Below are 5373 nucleotides of genomic sequence, written 5' to 3' on the forward strand. Positions count from 1 at the left end.
TTTCAGGAATCCACGCGGGGCGCGTGGAAACCTTACACGGGCCGCGTGAGGTGTGACGAATTTTGGGCTTCTTCAAGTCTTGGGCCCCCACAGGTATTCCATTGGCCCATTTCGAGTCTAATCAACCTTTAGCCCATTTTTCTTCAAGATTTCTTCAATTTGAGCCCAATTTGCCTTCTCCAAATCACTCATAGCTTCCGCAAACTCCCGATTATCGATCTCCGCACACTCGAAAATTCTCCTGCGTCTTGCAAATTTAAAGTTCAAATCTTCCAAGCCTTCAAGCAATTGACAAGCCCACTCCATGAATCACCACCATAGCCATCAAGCCCAAAATCCTCATTGCCCTTCAAGTCCAACCGCTTCCCAAGAATCTCGCTCCGCTAGTTTCCAAAAAATCTGCAATAATGCTCAAGAAACTAGAAAGTACCCAAAATGGTCATAAAATAACAAAAAGGAAAATATGCATGAAAATTAACTAAAATGCGAATGAAATGTGCTAAAATAAACTATAAAAAGAAGTAAATAAAATGAAGCTATCAGCTGCTACGAGATTCGGGCCCCGTCCACACTCAGCTACTAACATATCACATATACGGACCAACCTTGGTGCCGTAGACCCGTTCCTACTGAAGGAAACTCACCACGCATGACTGAATGCTGAAAACTCGAGTGAGGAATCCCTGTCTGCTGCTCCGGCGACTCGCCGACTATCAATTCCATAATAACAGTTAATCAGAATCTGCTGATCTTCCTTAGGGTAAAATGACCATTTTACCCCTGATCAAAGTCAAAGTCAAAGTCAAGGTCAACTCCCAGTCCACCCAACTCGTCGAGTTATCTCCCAACTCGATGAGTCCATGAATGCTTAACTCGTGGTCAACTGAGTCAACTCGTCGAGTCCCTTAACAGACTCGTCGAGTTCTTGCTGTCATAAAAATCGAGACAACCTGCTTCAACTCGCCGAGTCCTTCCCTGGACTCGCCGAGTTCCCCTATCTGATTGATCCATCTTAATGGATTAAGCTCCTACCATTCAGATCTATGTTCCAACTTCATCTACTTACTGGAAATACACTCTTAAGGGTAAAGTTTCCAACTTCACCCACTCTTAGCCCTCCCTAATGGGTTTAACCCAAACCCTAACTTCCTTAAGACATAAATCTTGGTCCACAAGCCATAATACCCTAAACTAAGGCACAATATAATAGATCTAGGCTCTTATCATCTGTGGGACACATAAAGTTCCGAGCTTTCTTCCCATGCATGGCCTTTTGGAGCTAAAAAAGCCATGTTCTTGCATATAAGCTTGCATGGGGTTTCCATGGTCATAAATTTTTAACCTTTATGCCATGGAACCCTTCCTAGACCCCAGATCTGAGATATCAATCACTTGGGACGTCCCAATCCCAAGGACTAAAGTTCTTGAACCAAATCCTTCATAAAATGCAAACAAATAGATCTAAGAGAAGAAAGATCAAGTTAGGGACTTGATTACCAGAAAATGTAGTAAATGGAGTGTAGTTACTCGATCTACTTCTTCCCCTTTGAGCCTTCTATCTTCTTCTTCTACTACAAGCTTCAAGAGGCACAAAAACACTCAAAATGGCAAGGAATAGCTCAAAATCACTCAAGGTGTATTAGGGTTTCGAGATTAGGGTTTGGAGGTGATAGAGGCTAGGGTGGAGGCCAAATATGATGTTTAAATAGGGTGCAAACCCTAAAGATTAGGGTTTCCTCCTGATGGACCTACTCGTCGAGTCCAGGCTTCGACTCGTCGAGTAGACCATTTAAACCCCGCGACCAAGCCGACATCTACTCGACGAGTTAGGGCTACCAACTCGTCGATTAACTCTTACAAAATGAATACTTTAATAGATTAAATGCGTACTAGGAATGGGGCGTTACAACATTTCAAACCGACAAGTTCAAACGCTTTGAAAAGACTCCCGACAAGAAGGGAATTGGGTGCGAGCCAGAAACATACACCGAAGACGATTTAGAGGATGACATCAAAAGCGAGCTAAACGAGATGGAAGATATCACACGGATGAGTATGGAGGAGTACAAGAAGAGGGTGCGCAATGACAATGGACCGAGTCTTGCCCCACCGAAAATCCCAGCTGAAACCAACTTTGCGCTCAATGGACAAGTTCTCGCAATGCTCAAGGACATTACATTTTCCGGGAAAGACCATGAAAACGCATTTAGGCATATCAATGAAGTATTAGACATTTCAAATTACTTCAATGTTCCAAATGTCACGCAAGAAGTAGTACGTAGAATGCTACCAGTAACCTCTATAGCAGTAGCAAAAATTTGGCTAAAGTCACTTGCGCCCGGAGAATCACAACTTTGAGGAATCCACACGATGCTTTCATTGAGCAATTTAACCCACCTTTGAAGATATCCAAGCTCAAGAAGAAGATAACTAACTCCCAACAAAATGATGGTGAGTATTTGTACGAAGCATGGGAGAGGTATAAAGGTATGCATATGAATTGCCACAACACGATCTCAGTGTGCAACAAGAAGTGTCTATCTTTTACGATAGGGTAAATGTTATAATGAGGTACGTCACCTCCGAACCAAAGTGGATCCCCTGTTCCTCGTCTGGTTGTGGACATGGGGCAGAGTCACTCATCCGACCGCTTTGTCAACCCTTAGTTGTATACGACTTGTGTACACGGGACACTGAGAGATGAACCAGGTATGAACCTACCGCGGACTTCAAGACAAAGGCCGCACGAAACCTCAAAAAGGGGCATTCTACCAGTTGGATGAACATGATAGAACAAGCTAAGCCTACCCACCCTTCACAGATCAGAACAGCAGATACAACAGTGAAGATCCACTGAAACACCCAGACGGAGGAAACGTCCGGAGGCGGGTGACTTCATTGTGCAGTATCATAACAATTGAATATAAATGAAACAGAGCAATCCAAACATCATACATTGAGATAACAAACTTAGATTGTTTACATATTGTGTTTGTTCTTCGAGTTACACAAAAGAGACATAAGTAGAAAAATCCAAACTACAGCTAAATAGTCCTGCATCTGCGTCCCTTGTCACCTGCTTACTAGATCCGTGAGAATACAAGTCGTTTTGAAAAGTGTCAACTAAAAAGTTGGTGAGTTCATAAGCATTTTTGTATAAAATCGTTTTGTAACGCCCCATTTCTGGTATGTGATTTAAATAAAGTAATTTTCATTTTCTTAAGGGATACTCGACGAGTCTGTAGCCCAACTCGTCGAGTAGTGACAGGATGTTCACGCATTTAAAGTTGGCTACTCGGCGAGTCCATATGAAGGGACTCGACGAGTCTGCCTGTCTGGATGAAGCCCTAATTTCAAGGGTTTATACCCTATATAAACGTCATTATAGCCTCCCACCCCAGCCTCCAGCACCCTTAGAGCATTTCCCCTGTAAACCCTAGCCCCCATTGTTGAGCTTGAGTGTGTTTGTGCTAGTTTGGAAGCTTTGGAAGAGAAGGAAGGAAAGAAGGTCCATTGAAGAGAAAGGAGATCCAAGAGTTAGCCTTCATCTGTTTCTCATTCAGGTAATAAAGTTATTACCTTGTGTATTCCTCCATTAAACCCTCTTTTATGCTTGTTATGTCTTCCATGGAGCCTTATAGGATTCAAAACTTGAGATATGGACTTTCCTTTGGATGGAAACCTTAGATCTGGACTTTATTGAACTCCAGAAGCTCATTATAGCCACCTTTATGCAATCATGGCCTTGTTCCAAACCCTAGGTGCTTAGTACTTGATGATTTTGGGTATTTTAGCCTCATACCCTTGTGCATGCACGTAAAGTTGGAAACTTTACGTGTAAAACCAGTCCTAGAAGCTCAGATCTATGATTTGGAAGCACTGAAATCGATTAGAATCGACTGTATAGTAATAGCATGCTTGGGACTCGACGAGTTGTTCTTCAGACTCGACGAGTTGTTCTTACGACTCGGCGAGTCGCAGACTGGACGTGTTCATATGATGAAGGAGAACTCGACGAGTTGTTCATACAACTCGGCGAGTCGGATGATGATAGACTCGATGTACATATCGAAGAGGAACTCGTCGAGTCTTCGCCAAACTCGACGAGTAGAAGCAAGTAGAGGACTAGAACGGATGAAAGGGGCTCGGCGAGTTGGCGGCCCAACTCGACGAGTCCGGTCAACTTGGAAGTTGACTTTGACCAGGAAGTTAATTTTGACCACGAAGTTGACTTTGACCAGGAAGTTGACTCTGACCAGGGGGTAAAATACTCATTTTACCCTGAGATTAGTTATCTGTAATTGATTTAGTGTTTATGGGATTTGTAGTCGGGGAGTTCCGGAGCAGCAGTCAGACAGTCTCAAATTTAGCACCTCAGCAGCCAGCGTTACGAGGTGAGTTTTCCTTCCAGTAGGAACGGGTCTACGGCCACAATGCCGGCCCGTTTAGTTAGCAGTAGTTCCGAACTTCGGTCCGATGCAGTAGTTCAGTGTGCTTGAGGTCTTTGTGATTCAAGCATGTCTTTGTGTTATGTGTTCCGGACTTCGGTCCGATGCCGGGCAGGGCCCGATGTAGTGGGCGGGGCCCAAGCTAGTTCCGGACTTCGGTCCGATGCCGGGCGGGGCCCGATGTAGTGGGTGGGGCCCAAGCTAGTTCCGGACTTCGGTCCGATGCCGGGCGGGGCCCAAGCTAGTTCCGGATTTCGATCCGATGCCGGGCGGGGCCCAGTATTTGCTTACATGTCATTGTATGGTATGTGGTAGTTTGGGGAACTCACTAAGCTTTGTGCTTACAATTTCAGTTTTTGGTTTCAGGTACTTCCGCATGTAAGGGGAAGAGCTCGGGATGATGGGATGGCACACACCACAGCTTCAGTTTTATCCTGGGAGTTTTATTCAGATATTTTGATATGATTGATTGTGCTCGTTAACTAGGTGCACATGTTCGTTCCTTTTCGTTTATTGAAAAAAATAAGTCATTTTAGTCAAGAGAAAAAGTGTCAAGTTATAATTTGTATAAATTTATAACTGCCGGTTATGACACACATTTTCTGTTTTATGACATATAGAACATTATTTATGTTGTTGGAGGTTTTACGCCAGCAGTTTATGACATGCAAATATTTCTGTCATAAACGCTCTATTTGTGTATTTTCTTGACGCAAACTTTTATACTGAATAGCTTGCAAAATAGTCACAAAGTTCCTGATAGCTTGCAAAATAGTCACAAAGTTCCCATTTTCGAAAATTACTAGAAAAGTGTCAACTTATCAAGGTCCATTTTTATAAGTTTTATCTCTAGACATGAAGGCATAGATAAAGGGGTTAAGTTGGACACACCCAATAGTTGGGAGGCTCTTTTGTACACAAGGTA

The 5373-nt window shown here is 43.4% G+C and overlaps 1 non-coding gene across 1 annotated transcript; it reads right to left on the minus strand.

The window, feature by feature from the left end:
- Nucleotides 1-2411: 2411 nt before the first annotated feature.
- LOC145141712 (small nucleolar RNA R71) lies at nt 2412-2517 on the minus strand. The gene has a single exon (XR_013722907.1). It is a non-coding gene; the product is annotated as a small nucleolar RNA R71 (small nucleolar RNA).
- Between the last annotated feature and the right edge of the window lie 2856 nt (nt 2518-5373).

The sequence above is a fragment of the Lactuca virosa genome, chromosome 9 (assembly GCF_052849685.1).
Source record: "Lactuca virosa cultivar CGN04683 chromosome 9, Lactuca_virosa_CGN04683_v6, whole genome shotgun sequence".
In the NCBI taxonomy this organism is placed as follows: domain Eukaryota; kingdom Viridiplantae; phylum Streptophyta; class Magnoliopsida; order Asterales; family Asteraceae; genus Lactuca; species Lactuca virosa.